The sequence below is a fragment of the Anopheles moucheti genome, chromosome 3, assembly GCF_943734755.1.
Source record: "Anopheles moucheti chromosome 3, idAnoMoucSN_F20_07, whole genome shotgun sequence".
NCBI classification, from domain to species: Eukaryota; Metazoa; Arthropoda; class Insecta; order Diptera; family Culicidae; genus Anopheles; species Anopheles moucheti.
In genome coordinates, this window is record NC_069141.1 from 31740457 (window position 1) to 31752635 (window position 12179).

The 12179-nt window shown below is 41.4% G+C and overlaps 1 protein-coding gene across 1 annotated transcript in view; it reads left to right on the forward strand.

The window, feature by feature from the left end:
- The window catches only part of LOC128304666 (klarsicht protein), a 184381-nt gene that overhangs the window by 62878 nt on the left and 109324 nt on the right, over nucleotides 1-12179 (forward strand). The gene's annotated exons all lie outside the window — the stretch shown is intronic.

The following is a 12179-nucleotide window of genomic DNA, read 5'->3' on the forward strand; positions in this document are numbered from 1 at the left end:
TTCTAAGTGGTTAATGACTCAGCTGTAGGTTGGCCGACGGTGAGATCTGCAAGTTTGCACGAAATTTCAATCGTCTAAGCATCTTCCTGCTTCTTTATTTTGGGGGGAAGATATTAGATCGTTCTTGAGAACCCGAAGGTTTTGCTGTTGTTGCGGTCTAGCTCAGAATCTTCGCTTCAATACTGTTCCAAAGGTGTTTCATGGCCTTCCGCGGGTGGAACTACGTTTAATGAGCTTTTAAGGACGGAAGAGTCATAGCTCAGAAAAGAGTACGAACGAATGGAAACGGTTTCAGTGAAGTTTATTCCGATACCTTAGGCCGTCTTGGTATATGAGCATTTTTTTTATTCTCTTGGGAAGAATGCCTTCAAAAAGGCAATAGAGAAACGGTCGGAAAAAGGTAGCAACATGGTAATAGATATGCTTTTAACCGAAACGAATGCCACGGCGTAAAAGAAATAGCATTAAACAACCCCAACCCCATCCCTCGTTGAAATATGTGAATTAAAGAATTCGCGACCCCGCGGGTAGTAGTGATGGGTAGGTAGCAATAAGTAGTAAAAAGCGGTGCGAGGCTTTGAGTTCCAGAGATCGTCCAATTCTGCGAGTACATTGCGATGGCGGCCATTTTTGAACCAGCGCACAAGTTGCAGATTAGCTGTACCGGGCAGAAGAGAGGAAACATTTTCTATAGTGAATGGAGGGCGATTATCCCATCGGGAAGTAATGTTGTGTCGGCTTTGGGCGAAGATGTGCGATTCTTCATCAACTTTGGATGGGAATTTAGAGGGTTGTAGGATGTAGGTGAAGGTATGACGTTGGGAAGGATCATTACCACCGCATGCCACGAATAATTACATTCCACCTGGTGTGCGAGGTTACCGAGGCCAACATTACCAACCGGAAACCGGAGTTCTAATTCTTTTGCACTTATATATATACTGATGGTTTAAAGAATTGGAGTTTTGCCGAGGAGAAAGCGTTTGCGTAAAACTGACTGGTGCAAAATTAACATCAACCTGTGTTTACTCCGTAATGGTTTGATTTTTTGGAAGAATTAATCTCTTTCGGAAGAAAGCAACGATTTCATTTTTCTCACTGACGCAGCACTTCCAACAAAGTCTTCTGCCGACGTGTTGCTGTTACAGCCATCTTGCCACGACAATAACTTGAGCTAATTGCCCCTTCTTGACCTTACCCTCTGCGCACACACGGGTTCGTTAATCGAGGGAAGATTGCATTTTATGATTCCATTCCATGGTTCGTAACTGTGCTCAATGAGTACAAGGTGAAGGCTTTCGAGACATTCAACTGCACCGAAGAGAAGTTACACCAAAATGGCGAGTAAATAGAATGCTCGCTTTGCTCTGTTACTGCCAATCCCCGTCCCAAAAACGGGGTCTGCATGTCACCATTTTGTCGAAAAGTGAATAATGAGGGCACTCTTTAGTGCGAGAGCAGAAAAAGCACATCATGCAGACACGGTGATGCAGTCGTTTTCTCTTTTTGCTGCAGCACGGTTGATAAGCGAATCAATGTGGCGGGTGGCGGGCGAACGATGAAATGGACAGAAAAGTGGCACTGCGTTTGTGCATCTGTGCTATTTGTAGTTGTTGTGTTGGAGTCACCGAGAACTGCGACCGACTGACAGGGGCTGTCGTTTGACATCGTCGTAGTTGTCGTCGTAGGAATTCTCGGCCATCGTGAGCCACCGCGTGCGATGGGAATGCTGCGGAAGAAGCAAATGGATGGACGTCGATTAATCGAAAACGCATCGGAATGAAGTTTCTTCAGGCACGGAGCAGTTCTTTTCCTGTTTCATATATCATTGCCAGATCTCTGGGTAGCGCTGGGAAGGTGTGTTGCCTGAAGTAGAAGCCGTTTCCACGTGTCAGTGAACGATAATGTGTGTACAGAACCTCACTGGCAGTAGATAATGCGGTCTATACCGAAGTGGAATGGTTACGATCAATCTCGCGTTTTTTTTTCTTGTTGTCATCATTCCCCCAGCTATATAGAGTCCTTACCTTTTTTCCAATTTTCCTGCACGTACTTTCTGACGTCGTTTCTGGAGCAAAAGCTGCCACAAAAAAAAAAAAAAACGTTGAAACGAAAATGTGGTTTGCGTGTGCGGTGGCCACACTCGATCGAAGGGAAAAAGTATGTGGCCCTATATTTGCGCTACGATTCCCTTTCCGAAGCACGATAGTAGTGTGCATTATCTACGGAATGTGTTGCAGTAACGTTTTCACCATTCGCTCGTATGGGGCTTCTTCGCGCCTCGTGTGGCGCCATGACTGCAATATCGCAGTGTGTGTGTATGTGTATGTGTGTTTGTGCATAAGGCATAATGGTGGAAAATGGCAGGGAAAAGTAGTTTGATGGAACGTGATTTTGTTTCCAAGTCGAAAGGAAAAGATTTTCCCATAAAAAAAGAGTCTTTTCAAATGGTTATAAGACTTATTCAATTCGTTCAAGCGGTTACTGCCGGAGAAGCAGAAATACGATAGTAACTTCTCAGACGTGTTTCGACCGTCGTTTCGGTGGATTGAAAGGTGTAGACTAATAAAAAATCATCCTTCAAGTTTGTCAAGGTGATCCTACGTAACAGTAAAGTTGTCTAAAACGTAATGATGGTTGCGTTTTTGTTGATGTCCAAACATGAAGTCATCGAGCTTCAGTTTTCGTAACGGAAACGGCTTATGTAAGACGAAGGTTCGAAGATAAACATCCTCTTTTAAGTATATCACAAAATGATTTTTATTCTTATGAAATATAAAATGTTAACATATTTTCCTTTAAACGCGCAATAAGAATGGTTAAGGAGATGATATTACAGTGATTTTTTTTTATTTAAATAACTAATGGCTCCTGTGTCAACGTAAAGTTTATGGTACAGTAAATGTATCATGTGATATGGCGGTAGACGCGATTATTCGAACCGTGTAATATGATTCCAGAAGAGATCCTATACAATGCTGTGGGCAATTTTAATATGCAAAAGAGGAAAATTGAAACTAGCCATCTCTTTGCTGTGACGCAGGAATCTTTCGTGTGTAGGAATGGTCTCGAGAGGGAAGGGTTTCTGCACGCCGAGGACGACCTACTGAGGGCCAGGTTGCCATTTTTGGGCAAAAGAGACTATCTACCAAAGGATGAAGATGGGTGACTGTTGGGCTTGTCTGGCCGCAGTTAGCAGTATCCATTGATGTTTGAAGGCTTTTACGTGCCTTCGGGAGACATCGATGAATGGTAAACACTTTCCAGAGCTAGAGTCCACTAAAGCATGTAAACCGATATTGTTAAACGGTGAGTCTCATTTGGCGTGTAGGGGGTTTGCTTACAAATGAGCAATTTTCGTTAGGGATTACGATCATCGGTAGCGCGTATCTATCGGTTTGTCTGATCGCAGTGTGTTTATGGTGGCTTGTGGAAAGATAAAGTTTCAGTAGCGCATCCATTGTGATTAACGTTAGCTTTTCTGCGCACGGTGTGTCACGCGTAGGATGGCGTGTATAGGCCGGGCCCACCCATCAATTGGAGTTTACCGGTTCGATAATCAATTCGGCGTGCATTTATGAGGCTTGGATCATATGCACTTAGCCCAATGCAACGCGATTTATGGTGGTGGCGTGCGAAAAGTGTAGAAAATTCAATCAATAGGTAGTCAATTAGGGAAAGATGTTCCGTGTATGGTGTTTTATTTTTATTTGAAAATAGTTTTATGTAAGTTTTGTGTAAGTTATGAAATGAAATCCCCTCATTGATTGTGTTATGTTTCTTTTTCTTTACAGGTAAGCATCACTCATGGTTATTCTCTTTGGGTAAAATGATAAGGCGAAACTTCTATGCATGCAAAACAACACAGTGCAATAAAATTGTTCGTTTATTGAAATTTATGAATTGACGGTGAGTGTGCGGTGCGAAAAATATTTCATGTTGAAACGGCTTAAATCTGCTCTCTCATTACTACAAATAATGAGTACGTTGTTTTCAGTATCTGAAATGTACAACAGAAGCATCATAAAAAATGGTTTCTGAAGAATACTACCGCATCATTTACTCACAATGCCAAACTGCTCCATGTTCATGAAACAAAACTTCCCGGCAGTAACTCCGACTGGAGCTTGAGCACGAACAAGAACTAGCTTCAGATCTCGCTGTATCGCGGGAGTCTGCACTTCCCAGCTGCATTCATACACGACACGGGCAACACGAGCACTCTGAAAAGGGTTGGATTGCATGATACTTCCTGCCTCGTGGCCAACAATTCTCTAGGCAGTACCTCACTGGAAAGCTGCCCTCCGAGATAACAGTATGCAAATGTTTCGGTTGTGTCAAACACGAACAGGACGAACAGGTTCATAAAGTTAACATTGAATCCCTGCAATATAACACGTTCTGATAGATTTGCAAAGAAGTTAAAGCAGTCAGGAGTTCACAACATACCGACACGGTGAAGTAGAGAAGCATGGAGCACCAGATCAAAACGCACAGGAGGAGCTGTTGCAAAAGCACCAAAGATGTGATGGATTCCAGAAGCTTCGCACAGTTGAGCGCATCCTGATGCAACATAACGATCGTTTTCAGTTCTTCGTGGAACGAATTGTCCTGTGCTACTGTCTGCAGTTTCACTTGTATGAGTTGAAAGTAAAGAGTACAATAGGTAATACAGTTGCAAATTGCCAGGATCTTCACTGTGCCAGCGAATGCACATAGATAACTTGTCGGAGTCATGATAGCACTGAACAGCAGATAGTGTTGGCCAGACGTTCGCGTTGGTAACCCATAGAAATTTTCTTCCATATGCAGAGTGTAGTACATGGTTCCGTTGTCGTTGCTTGCAGTATTGTAGAGCGTGTAAAGTGTTGACAAAATTGGTGCAAATACGTAGAAATGAGCAGCATACAAGACTACGATGAAGAATATTCTACTAGCTTTGTGGATGAACTCGTGCTGTGTACTCAAATGTTGCCCGATGACGGGTGATGATTCTTGAAGAACTACACCAAGAAGAGTACAGCTCTTTAGCGTATTATAGTTTAATTTCAGCTATCAGCCACTGTACACTTACTCTTTTGGGAGAATGTCCTCGCTTTGGTGATGAGTTTTTCCAGTTTGGATCCGTTTTTGAAAAGTAGAAATACTCCACAGAATGTGTTGGTTTGGAAAATCAGTTCAGCAATCCCAATGATGGCCAGCTCCAAATTCGGATATCCGAAGAAACTCTTAGGCAAGGCTATGATGAAAATGTAGACAAGAAACACAGGCAGAATACGAAGACGTTCTTTCTGTCGTCCAATTATGCCAAGCACTTTGAGCAGTTTGATGGATATATATGGTACACCAGGGGGATGCTCCAACTTGAGAAAGTTCATTTTCGATGGTAATAGTTGACGTTACCACTATTTAATGAAAAGATGTTGAACGAGTTACCACCGTTCTAGCAGTGAGCTCTCTTTCTTGAATCTTGTTTGCACAATGTATGGATCACACCTTTCCTAGCTCATAATACGATGAATGTAATTATTCATGGTTGCAACCACAGCACTTAGGTAATCGATTTTGAGTTTTCACTTTGTTGCTAGCCATGTGCAAACAATTCTCACTGGAAATCATCTTGATTTGGTTTGAAAAATCAGTACAAACTGCTGCATAATTAATAAAACATTTGTGCAAACAAACACATTCATTGTAAGTTTGATCCATCAAAGGTAGTTGAGATCGACATTACTACATAAAATTCTTCAGAATAAATTATTTTGACCATCTGTTCATACTAAAAGTAAATCACATTACGATCAGGGACGATAGTGATGACCAGAAGGAATATAAGGACATTTATCATATTTCCAATACTGGCCTAAAACATAGACGGAAAGTTAAAATATAAACAATGTTCTGTTGCAATTTGGGGAAAAGCTTTTGTCATCTCTTGCTTTAAAGGTGTATTTAAAGGGCTATTATATTTGATAGCATAGAACTCGACATTAGGACGTATAAGATAACTTGCATCAGCATCAGGATCAGGGGAGACACAATAATTCCCAAAGTTTGCTGGTGCATCGTAGCAATCGCTCTAACCACATTACGATCGATCCAATTTACAACCACGCGCAACTAAACACTTTAAATCATTATCATGTACCCAAAGCAAGAGCATTTCAACGATGTTATTGAACGAAGTACCAACGATTGAAGCTTATAGAGATTGAAACTAGACCCAGTCATGCAAAGGCGGTTAAGTTTCTTTTGTTCTCGTAGTTGAGTTTTGAGTCAATTCGGATTCGAGTAGACTATCGATAGGAAGACGAAATTGACCCTCACGCACACACTCTCATCGCGATGTAAAATGTTATATAAAGCCGGCGGCTTTTGCAGCGTGTGGGTCTACCCCAGTCATGCAAAGGCGGAGTTTCTTGGTCGCAATTCTTTTGTTCTCATAGTCCGATATTGGTCTCTACGACTTCGAATTGACAACCGACAGGAAGACTTTAGCGACCTTCACGCACACACTCTCACCGCGGTGTATATAAAGCGGCGCGTAACCACGCCCGCTTCAGTCGCCCGGCGGCTTTTGCAGCGTGTGGACCTACGCCGGATCGTAGCAAAAATATGATTCTATGCAAAAAAAAGGGGGGTGGGGGACCTAGCACCACTCTCTGGCTCTCTCGTGAGAGCCGTTATCAGAGAATGATACTCTTTTTCCCCATATATTTGCGTGGCGATAGTGCTGTAATGAAAGAGAATATTGGATTAAGTCGGTCGAGCAGCAGCAATAGGTACATCCTTCAGGGTCACGCGAGTAGCTTGGCTCACGTGCGTTGCTAACGGTTTATAAACACAGCCTAACGGGAAGGATTTTTGTCATTGAAAATTTTGAAAAACATTCAAATGGCTTGGCGATTGGCTGTTTTTAAATAAAACATAAAATTTAAGGCATTTTGAAATAATTTTTGCATTGAAAAATAATGAAAAAAAATTTTTGGTATAAGTTTTAGAACTTTTCAAACACCATAGAAAGATGTATTATTTTATTCTTTACATTTTTGTAGAACATCATTTTTATCTATCTCTGCTACTTTTCTAGTTATTCTTAAAAATATGTAAAAATTGTGGAAAAATCACCACTGATATGTATAGAAAAACTACATTTCTTATTCTTAACCACTTTGTAGAACAATGTATGTATCTAACACTTAAACTTTTCCTGCTATTGTTAAATACTCCCGTGTGTTACCGATCGCCACAAAGCAATGTCTTCGAATGTATCAAATTATACCTAGTTTTGATCATTGAATTTGTGCGCTTGTCCTTCAAATATCTTAGGAAAAAGTGTTCCAATTGTTTAGTTAAAGTGTTGCCAATACTTTACAACCGATGGTTTATAAATAAATAATAATTTAAGTACGATTAAATGCAGAAATCCACACACGCCAGTCAGTTGGACGCTTTAATTGAGAGGTTGAATATGTGGGCTTCGAGCCGCATATGCTGAGCTGCAAGGCGCGTAAGCTGCATGGACAAAATTTTACTCTAGGTCGGCAGACGCGAGCACAGTACACAGGTACCTGTCGACACACGCGTTATCGGTCGGTCGCTTTGAATGTGTTCGCCTATGCGTACATAGGCGCGTAAGCTGCAAGGACAAAATTTAACTCTAAGTCGGCAGACGCGAGCACAGTACACAGGTACCTGTCGACACACGCGTTATCGGTCGGTCGCTTTGAATGTGTTCGCTTATGCGTACATAGGCGCGTAAGCTGCAAGGACAAAATTTAACTCTAAGTCGGCAGACGCGAGCACAGTACACAGGTACCTGTCGACACACGCGTTGTCGGTCGGTTGCTTTGAATGTGTTGCTGCGTTGCGATATCCGTATACGCGCGATGGAGGGCGTGGATCGCGTACCGTGATTTTGCGTGTGTATCACGTGTGTGTTCGATTTTTTATCTCGCGTCGCATGTAGGCCAGAACGAGAGATCCGAATAAAAAATGGGTAGGCGGAGTCCAATTGCTGGTTGGGTTTATAAACAAAGCCTAACGGGAAGGATTTTTGTCATTGAAAATTTTGAAAAACATTCAAAATGATTATTTTATTCTTTACATTTTTGTAGAACATCATTTTTATCTATCTCTGCTACTTTTCTAGTTATTCTTAAAAATCTGTGAAAATTATAGAAAAAACACCGTTGATACTTATAGAAAAACTAGATTTCGTATTCGTAACCACTTTGTAGAACAATATGTGTATCTATCACTTGAACTTTTCCTGCTATTATTAAATACCTCCGTGTGTTACAGATCGCCGCAAAGCAATGCCTAGCAATGTTTCAAATTATACCTAGTTTTGATCATTGAATTTGTGCACTTGTCTTTCAAAATATCTTAGGAGAAAGTGTACCTATTGTTTGGTTAAAGTGTTACCAATACTTTAAAACCGATGGTTTATAACTAAATAATAATTTAAGTACGATTAAATGCAGAAATCCACACACGCCAGTCAGTTGGATGTTTTAAATGAGAGGTTGAATATGCCGACTTCGAGCCGAACAAGCTGAACCTACATGACACACAGTACATATTCACATACGCTGTTGGACGCTTTGAAGAAGCGGTTAATGTGTGTTTCACGCGTGTGTATTTATTTTTTATCTCGCCTCGCATGGTGGTCGAATTGCTCGCTGGGGAGTTGCTAAATAAAATCTGGGAAATCGCAATAATCAGGCTAAATGTCAAAAACACTAAAAGAAATCGGAAGCGATGTTCCCTTTCGTGAGCAATTCCCACCATACCGACCACTTTCAGTACTAGATGAGGCACTCCCAGTAGCCTGTCGGTGGTAAGAATTGTCTCAATTTACGTCCAGCAAGACATTTTGCCGATATTGATGTGGTTAATGCATTCAAAGAACTGATATACCGAATGCATACGCATGCACAATGTACTTTGTTTATTCGTTAGAACGGCGTGGCCGTATCGACTTATTATACCACGCAACCGAATATAGTCAGGGGCTAGGGGGGATTGATCCGGATGGGATTTTGGTCCGGTCCGTTCGTGTGAAGACCGGCTCCGCTACCATCATGCCACCGGGCCGCCCCGTGCAGAATGTAATTAGAACGCAGTAAAACTCTATAATTAAGTAATCAAGATTGTTCAAATAGTGCTGGGTTGCTCAGTTGCTAAAAGTGAAGTTTATTTCATTTGCTAAATAGCGTACTGTACAACCAGTGCCAAGTAAGGAGGTGCTCTGTAATTAAATCTGCTCTATAATGCATAACGTGCATTAACACTAACAAGAGAAAGATGAACTATCATTTGATGTAACTTTGGATTAATCTGTATCAGTGTCAGAAATCAATATCGCGTACAAGGTTGTGATTCAACACTGGCTGAATAATTAAAGCATATCCTTTAGAACGATGAAGAACGAGTACGTTGTTTTAACGACCTGAACGAAACAAAAAGAAAATCATAGGATTAGTGACAATTACGAGTTGGCGAAACGGTCTCAAAGGCTTACTTCTCCAAACTGCTCCATGTTCATGTAGCAAAACTTCCCGGCAGTGATTGCAGCGGGACGTTGAGCACGAACTAGAGCCAGCTGAAGATCCTTTTGTGTCTTTGGCGATAAAGATTCCCATTTGCATTCATACACGGCACGGGCAATATGTGCACTCTGGAGGGAGAAACATTCTAGGTTAACTCTGTACACCGCAAATTGTGATAAGCTTAGGATTACCTCATCGGAGAGTTGATTGCCCAGATAGCAATAACCAAAGGTTTCTGTCGTATCAAACAAAAACAACACGATTAGATTAATGAACTGTGTGTTAAAACCCTGTAAGATATGAAGTGAGTATTAGAACATTTCCGCAGGGTTACGCTGTGTACATCTTACCGATACGGTGAAATACAGCAACATCGAACTCCACACCAGGATACATAGCAGAAGTTGCAGCAGCATGATGGGAGCTGTCAGTGCTGTCAACAAATCGCTACACTCAAGTGCATTTTGATGCATTCGTAAAACGGAATTCAATTCACAGGACCCAAACGATTGTTTCTGGGTTACTTCTTGCAGCTTGAGTGTAACAAGCTGAAAGTAGATGGTACAGTACCTGATGAGGCTTAGTATGGACACGAGCTTCGCTGTACCGACGAGAGCGCATAGAAATGAGGTCGGCACCATGATCGCACCAAAAATGAGATAATGACTAAACGTTTCTCTGATATCAAGTCCGTAGAAATTTTCTTCCATGTGCAAAATAAATCCTGGAGCGGCAGTGTTGTTTTCGTGAGCATTGTAGTACTTCCACAGTGAAGATATGATAGGCGAATAGCTGTAAAAGTTAGCTGGCACTAGAAGAGCAGTAAGATAGAGCCTTGTCATCTTGGTCATTTGAGCATCCGCCTTTGTGAGATATTCAGCAGCTGGGGACGATTCTTCCAGCACTGCAAAATAAGGATTCGGAATGTGATGATTAACAATGTATGTGTGATGTGTATGTAGCAGGTTAGAATTACCTTTTTTCGTAAAGGATTCAGACTGCCGGACGAGTGAGAAAAGTGTGCCGCTGTAAAGCACTAACAGCAACACACCAACAAATCGGTTGGTTTGAAAGAACAGCTCCGCTAGTCCGATGATCGATGTTTCAAAGTTCGGATAGCCAAGTACAATTTTTGGCACTGCAATGATGGCTATGAATGCCAGAAATACCGGAATGAAGCGGTACCTTTCGTTTCTCACCTCAGACACTCCAACTAGTCGAAGCAACTTAAGTGCAATGTGTGGCACACCCGGAGGGTTTTCTATTACAAAGAACCTCATCGTTTGCTGGCTGTGCGGTATATGGTGATCGATTTCATTATCAGATATCGTTCTAGCTGAGTACTATATTGATTTGCATCTATTCTCTATAGTGGAATTACACAGGCATTAGCATGTAATCACAACTAACCCCCACATTATAGGGAAGGGCATATTTGTTTGATTAGAGGGTAAAAGAAAAACATGTCTATTAACCTATAGGGAATCAGATTATCGATTGGCAAATCATATGTATAAACGATACTTGTGAAACATGCATCAAACGGATTGAATGAGCTTTGGATTGGCTGGCTGCTATTGAAGGCCTCTGAACTGTACGTAATAAAACTCTTGTGCATTATTAGTGGTACCGTTTGCTTTAAAAAATATCCTTCAGGAGCAGATAGAATGAGTAGGCGGTCTTCATGTTCTGTAAAAAAGAGACAAATAATTAACAATTCAAAATACAAATAAACAACAGTTTGTTATTTGTATTACATTTGGACGGTACATACCTGACCGTATCTGCTGATATCGATGTAGTAGAATTTGGCCGCACTTATGCCAATTCTTTGCTGGGATTGCTGCATGATGGGTATGATAAGCTTCTGTATTTTAACAGGTTGTTCGTACCATTCGGTTGCATACATAGCTGCACTGATTTGTTCACCCTGTTTTGGCAGCAAATTGGTAGTGTTAGTACAACATTTAATCCATCACTCCATTGAGCATTAATCTTACCTTGATGGTTAGTTCGTTACCAAACACACAGAAGAGGAAAGTTTCAGTCGTAAAGGAAGAAATCATAATGATCATCGTAATACCTTCCGGAGTAATTCCCTATGAAAAAGAACGTTTACCAATTCGCTCCATTTTGTAGATCATGCGTGTTACTTACACTTGTCATTACGGAGTACAAAAAGAAACACCAAATCAACACGCAACCGCTGAACTGTGCGAGCAATACGTCCATAAGTATTTTCTGCAGCAACTTCGCACATCTGATGGCTAACTGATGTAGTAGAATGATTTCTTTAAGCTCGGCTGTATACTGCTCAGAGGAGAGGAGGAATCGTAATCTATCGATCTTCAGGGCAAGGATATTAAACAGTGTAGTGCAGAATCGAATGGAACCGAAAAACAAGCCAGCCTTGCCAGTGAATATCACCAGAAGAATGATGAGGGCCGGCATTAGAAACATATGGTGCAAGAACCAATGTAGAAGATTACGGTGCGGTTCCAATACGTAGAGACGGTGCTCCATCATGAGTGGGAAAAAAATCAATTGGCCGGGCGTTTGCGATATGTAAATGTAAAGAACACCAGCTGTGACACTGGTCAACATAGCAACGATGATACCAATCGT